Source organism: Canis lupus, chromosome 34 (genome assembly GCF_011100685.1).
Source record: "Canis lupus familiaris isolate Mischka breed German Shepherd chromosome 34, alternate assembly UU_Cfam_GSD_1.0, whole genome shotgun sequence".
Classification (NCBI taxonomy): Eukaryota; Metazoa; Chordata; class Mammalia; order Carnivora; family Canidae; genus Canis; species Canis lupus.
In genome coordinates, this window is record NC_049255.1 from 9,618,730 (window position 1) to 9,626,252 (window position 7,523).

The following is a 7,523-nucleotide window of genomic DNA, read 5'->3' on the forward strand; positions in this document are numbered from 1 at the left end:
CCTGAACCAATGAGTCACAGTGGCAGAGCAAGCAAAATGCACCAGGGACTGACGTAACTGGACATGGGGCTGTAGTTTGTGTAGAAGGAGTCATGTGTCCGGTCCTTTCTCTCCCGCCTTATCTTTCCAATAAACAAAACAAACACCTCGTGAGATGCTATTAGTGATAGAATGTACTCTTTTACATGTAGTCAGTTTCCATTAATAAAATGCTAAGGAGAGCAGGATCTCCCAACTATCGGATTAACCTGTCAGTTGAGGATTAAGCAGAAACTATCTTTATATTAATCTTATTGCTGGAAACCTTTCTAAAACATATCAGTTCCATTTTCTTGCCTCTCTAGGCAATGATGTTTGAGATGGCTCCATGTGTTCACTTGTTCGCTAAAAGCCCATTTGAGTATCTACCGCATGGGAGGTGTCTGAGAGCACTGAAGGCAGGAAAAGACACCACCTTTTTTTACCTCACAAAGCTGGAGTTCATCCCCAACCTTGTGGACAGTCTCTTCTCAGCGGAAGAACCCGGTTCCTTCACAGTTGATGTTGGGTCCATATGCTGGATTTTATCCCTTTGATTTTATTTGATTATGTATTTTACTGGATTTCACCTCCTCTCCCCCCTCCTCAATTTCCCTGCTGATCTAACACCCTCCCTTTCCCCTCTCCTCAATCTGGGAGTTCTATTTGTCTTTCCTTAAGCTTAACTGTGCCTTCCTCACACTCAATCAAACACATGTTTCTTCATGATGTGACAATGAGAAAACCACTCACCACATCAGGTTATTTTATCTTCCCCACCCCCACCCCCTCCACTCCAGGCCTGACTCACATGAAATATTAGGTTGACATGTTTGGAATGGTTTTACTTCAGCACCACCCGCCTTCTGCCCTAAGATGTTCTCCTGGGAACGTAATTACTCCTGGATTTGCCCAGAGGATTTAGTAGATTTTATTTTAGATCACTCTAAGCATTTCCCCTGGATGTATGTCTCTTCTATTTCAAGAAACATAACTTTGCGTAAATTACATGTTCCCAGGTAGTATATAATCAGGGAGAGAGAGGCCCTTTGGGTTCAGCATAAAGCAGTCCTGGCTATTTCTGCCCCTCCCACTCCTGACCCAGGTACACTGTGTTCTTTTCAAAGTCTGTGCCCAGGTCCAACTCCTAGTCTGTGTATTCTCGAACATACATATCTATCTGTAATAACTTTCACCTTGTTGAGTCAGTAATAGCGTGGCTGGGTATAGAAATCCTGGTGTGCGGTTCTTGTCCTGAGCCCTATGTAACTGATTTTACTACAACTTGCAGTGTTAACTGTGCTTTACTTGTACTGTTAATACTTAAGAAAACTAATAACAACCTATGCCTTTATTTTGTTAATAACTTCATGTTTGTGCCTGAAAGCTTGGTCAATTTTTTTTTCTTTCATTCTTGTGTATTAGTTGGTTAGCCATTTCAATCTACCAATGGGGTGTCTCTCTAGTTCAGAAATTCTCATCTATTTTTTTCTTAATTATTTTTTGCCATATATCCCTTTTCTGCCTCTGGAACACCAATCATGTTATAATAGATCTCTCAGATCCTTCCTGCAATTCTCTGACACCCTCCCCTTTTGTGTCCTATCTCTTGGTGTTTTGGCTCTTCATTTTATAGGCCACTCATTTCTGGTGTCACAGTGTCAACCTTTTCTTCAATTTATTTCCTGATTTGTTGTTTTTTGTTTTGTTCTGTTCTTTGGTTTAGGTCCATGTCCCTGAAAAGAAAAAATCAGGGAATAGATATATTCATTGCTCTGACTGTTGGCCTGTCCACTGAAATTTCTTTGGCTCAGGGGTGATGGACAAATTGGCCTGGGATCTGAAAGTGGAGGAAAAGACAGATTCTTTTCTGTAGAAAAGACAGGCCTTTTCTTAGAATCTCTACAAAGATCGAGATGAAAGCTTAAAAGCATAGTGGGCTAAATAAAAACTAAAAGAAACCAGAAAAAATCCTTTATAGCAATACAATACACACACACACACACACACACACACACACACACAATGTAAGTCAGGGCAGAAGTCAGACTACTAGAAACAACGTGGAATTGGGGATTTTGTATAGAGATCTGATTTGCTGTCCTTGTAGAAGCTGCTAAAACATTCTTAGGCATCTGGTACTGAAAGCAAGGTCCCATGCCAGGAGGCTAGATTGGAAGATGGATGTAAAGAGGGGGAGCAGGGTCAGAGGACTGAACCTCTAGGAACCCATGAGAAAGGAGCTTGAACCCACATCCAACTTCCTCTGGAATTTGTGAGGCCTCCAACCTGGGTCACTTGTCTTCCTTAGAGAACATGCACCCCCAAACGATCCATACCATGGCCACGGCCCCATGGCAGTTCCTTCAGAGCTCAGGGAGGCCAGATGCTGGCTCTTTTATGCCCACCACTACACACAGCACATACCATGTTGTGTCCTCTATGAGACATAGCACAAAGACCAGAACTGAGGGGCCAAGTAGGTGGGGACTCAGGCTCCACTGTTATTTGGAGCATGGTGACAGTGTTGTAGGTGGCAGCCCATTCTTGGCAGCAGCCCCTAACCCATCTTCCAACAAGACCAGTCCTCTCCACATTGTACCAGAAATCATCCATTTCTTGGGAAGGAAATGTTACATTTCAAGAGTGACCTGTACGCAAAGTCATAGCAAAGTCATGCAAAAAGTATTTACAAGCTAGGAGTAGCTAAGCCCCAGGACTAAAACGGGAGTGTTGAGAGTCAGAGACCCATTTAGTTGAGAGCCACTTGTTTCAGGAAGCACAGTGTTCCGACATCACACTTGCTGCTGGAAGTAGAAAGAACAGAGGCGCTAGGATTAGTGTTTACATTCAAACTGGGGGGGAGTGTCTGGGGTGAGTCCTTCCCTGTTCACCAAGGCTTAGGCTAACCCAGACCCAGGCCACACTCACTTGATGGGTTTAACAGGCTTTACACCAAGTGCAGCTTATATTGAATTTCTTTGTTTCTTGTTTTGAAGGTCCCTGAAGACAAGGCAACTACAAAGCAGCCCTGAATAACAGGAATGTTGGAGCAGATGCTATTTGGGCATTTCCACATAATAAAGACTTCTAATAATCCCCAATGCCCAATTATCCTAACAGTCCCACCAAAGTTTTCGCTCAGTGCATGATAAATGCAGACAATATCGACTTGAATAAAACCACAATTATTTAGGACATTGGTGATGCCAATCAAAGGAGACATGCAAACAATTGACAACCACATTTTTTGGACCAAGATTAGCCAATAAACCAGCTTTGTACTGACATAGAACCAATTAGTACAGTAGTAACCACCTGATAGGGGAGATGTACTCCGAGGAAAATAATATTTTCTGTATTTCTAGATCAAAACTATCATCATGATGGTTAATGATGGGTGTTACCTGACCACATACAGTGTTTCTATCCCTTGCCCTAGTCAGAAGGTGGTGATGTAGGGTCTGGGGAAAGATGTTGTCTTCCTGAAGTACTTTTATTTGTTAGAGTAGAGAGGTCCTGGACAATTGCAGAAGAGGTAAGAAATGGTAGGCACATCACCTATTTGCTCTTTTTCTTTTATAGTGAAAGTGCAAGCAGAACAATCCACAAATGCAGCCTCTGATAAATTCCAGCTCGAAAATGTTTCTAGGGATCCCTGGGTGGCGCAGCGGTTTGGCGCCTGCCTTTGGCCCAGGGCGCGATCCTGGAGACCCGGGATCGAATCCCACGTTGGGCTCCCCGTGCATGGAGCCTGCTTCTCCCTCTGCCTGTGTCTCTGCGCCTCTCTCTCTCTCTCTCTGTGACTATCATAAATAAATAAAAATTAAAAAAAAAAAAGAAAATGTTTCTACCTGAAACAAAAATCTCTTCATTTTCTCTACTGCATTTCCTACTCCTTACACTTAGCTCCATGCTTTGATGATACTAGGAGGTTAAGATTAATCAGAAGCACTTGCAAGGCCAGGCCAAACCGTTTCGATATTCTCATAACAAAAGCACACAAATATCTTCCCCTGTATACAAATAATACATATTTAAAAAGGAGGCAAATAACATTTGGTGTCAAAAACCCACGTCTGATGGTTGACATCTAGCTACATGTGAGCTCTAATCCCTTCTGAGAGACACGTAAAAGAATTTAAAAGAGAAATCAGAAATTAATAACCCTCCCCTCCACCACCCAGATAAAAGAAACAGGAGAGCAAGGGGAGCATGGTGAACGACACACGCAATGCCCCTGGGGATTCAGCTTCCAGGAAACGCTGGGAGGTAACACAGATGTAAGGAGACATGGATACAGCTTTGGAGGAAGAGGCCACATCTCCTAGCAGTGGCTTGCCACCCTCAGGATGTTCACCCTGGGTAGCACGCAATCCACAGACATACCCAGGGCCACTCCCTGTGGCCTTCCTCTACCTTTTGGGTGCCACGGATGACTCTTTCAGCAGAGGATCAGCAGCCCCCGCAGCCCCTATGCCCCACCCACTACTTGGATCATTTAGGGTGATCATAATGAGAGTACTTGAACCTCAAGCTCAGCTGCCTTTGCCTTCTTATTGCATGGGGGCAGAATGACTTTCAGCAGATGAGGCATCTGTCAGTTTGGGCAATCTGCTTCAAATACATTTCTCTTTTCAATTTAAACATGTTTTTTATAGTATATTTCAAACATACCAAAAATAACACTCTTGTGTCCATTATCAAAATTTAATGTTAATATTTTGTCATGTTAGATCCAAATGACAGTTTTTAAAAGACATAAAGCCTCATGAAAATCATTTGTTGGAGCCACACAGATTTCTAGAAACCTCTGTAAGTGAGATGAGTTCCTTTATGTGGCCAGCAGCACTTTGAGATGGCAGGATCACCAAGAACCTGCTCTTCCTCTCTGTCACCCCCTAGTTTTTAATGAATAGTATTTACATGAATAGTGGTCACCTCTTGATGTCATCTTATAGTGAGGTTCTTGTGTTGGACAAGCTAACCCACAAACCCAAACATAGTTCCAGTGAAAGGAGTCACCCCAGACTGAACATGCCCAACTAAATGCTGCATTTCCCAGGTCCCAAAAGGTTGCCATGAAGGAGGCAGTTGAGTCTTATAAAAGCCTCATTTGATACTCAACACAAAATGTCACTGGTAAAAGTAATGACAACCTGACCTTGGAAGTCACAAAACAGAAACAGGACCTAGAGACAACACTACGCAACACTACGCACTACGGACCAAAGGCTGGTCCATGAGAGGAAGCGACTTGCATTTGGGGAGACCAGGTACCATGATCCAGACACAAAGAAAAAAAATGAAGTAACCAACATAATAAAATCCACAACTACTGACGCCTGGGTGGCTCAGTGGTTGAGCATCTGCCTTTGGCCCAGAGCATGATCCCAGAGTCCAGGGATTGAGTCCCACATTGGGCTTCCTGCATGGAGCCTGCTTCTCCCTCTGCCTGTGTTTCTGCCATTCTCTCTCTCTCTGTCTCTCATGAATAAATAAATAAAACCTTTAAAAAATTTTTTTCACAAAGTCCTCAGACGATCAAATCACCAAAGCATAACAATTAATTTAATAAGGAAAATAAGAGTATAAAAGTATGACAAAAGAGCGAGAGACTTTCAAAATAGCCACACAACTGGATAGACTGTAAGAGAAGTATGTAGAAGCATGCAGTTATTACATGTACATATGCAAACATGTAATTATGTAATTATTAAGAGAAGAAAAACCAATAGATGTTTAATTATTACATGTTATACAAATATTAGAGACACTTCAAAGGAGAGCTGAACTGAACAAGTTATCTAAAGAAAGTATGGATAATATAGCAGAGATAAACAACAAGATACATAATTAAAGCAAAGGTTAGAGACATGAACTATAGAGTAGGAAGATCTAATATACCTCTATCTGGCACTAGAAGAATAAAATAATAATGAGGAAGAAATAATATTTGGGAAGATAATGACTGGCCATTTTCCAGAGAAGGTAAAAGACAAACATGATTATATTAAGGAGGCCTGATAAATCCCACAAATGATAAATAAAATCCACACTAGATACCCCATGGAGACTTTGCAGAACACCAAAGACAAAGAAGAGAGCTTCAATACAACGAGAACTAAAAAAGAACTCATAACCTAATATTGAATGCCCCAGGATACTATTTTTCAAGAAAGTGGGCAAATAAAGACATTTACCTACTATCAGATGCCAAGTGAAGACAGAAGACAAAGTGTCTGTGAAGGAAAGTCATTGGAATGAAACCTGAGTTCTCAAAAACAACAATGGAAAGCAAACATGATGGATTATTTTCAAAGTAGTGAAAGTTTCTGCCAACCTAGAGTCGACTTCCAGGAGTCCCTGTCTTAAAGAAGAGGACAGTAGAAAATTATTTTCCCAAAAAACCTATAATGAGAGAGGGTTTACTACAGTTGGGAAAAAAGAATTTGAATGGAATATCTGGGATGCAAGCAGGCATGGAAAATGGTAAACATGATGAATCAAAGCAAATGGTGTCTTTATGAAATGAGGATAACAAGGTCTAGCCTATATTAAGAAAGAAAATACAGAATTAAAATATCAGAACATATAAAATGCTAGAATATATGACTCAAGAGGGAGGTAATTAACCCTAAAGAATGCTAAGTCTCTTATGTTGTCTAGAAAGACAAGAAAGATGTGTGTAGTTAAGCTAATGTAATGTTAAAAATTCTTAAAGTTAAAAATGCTTAAATCCTGTGGGAACCACTAGAAGAATTTAAATAAAGTATACAACTTTAGTAACCAAGTTAAAAGTTAAAGTCAAGTTAAAAGTTCTTAAATCCTGTCAATCCAAATAAAGTACACGGCCTCCAAACTTGTTGAGGACAAAAATAGGAGAAAAAGAATTTAAAGAAAGAAATAAAGGGGCAAATGATAAAGAATAAATATCACATGGCAGAAATAAATCCAAATGTATATGAAATCATTAAAAAATATGACCCTCTAGGGGTGCCTGAGTAGTCCGTTGGTTAAGCATCTGACTCTTGATCTCAGAATCATGAGAATAAGCCCCATCAGGCTCCATACTTAGCACGGAGTCTGCTCCCTCTGCCTCTACCCCTCGCTCCACTCATGCACACTCTAAATACACACACACACACACACACACACACACACACACCTAAAATCTTTTTTAAAAAAATCACCCTCTTGCTTAAAAACAGATTGTCAGATTAGCTAAAATGCAATTCATCAATATGCTCTTAAAAATATACATTAAAAAAAAAAAGAAAGAAAGAAAAGGAAAGCTTCCAGAAAGTTTGGAAGTAAAACACAAAAAAAGAAGGAAATGGCCAGAGACTGATCTAAATCAAGCAGATGTGGCCATGTTAACATAAAGCAAAATAGATGTAAAGGAGAGAGGCAGTATTAGTGAATAATTCATTAGTGGGTATTGAAACAATTTAAGTTCTCAAGAATATACATGAATTTTAACCTCCTATAAATGTAATAGTATG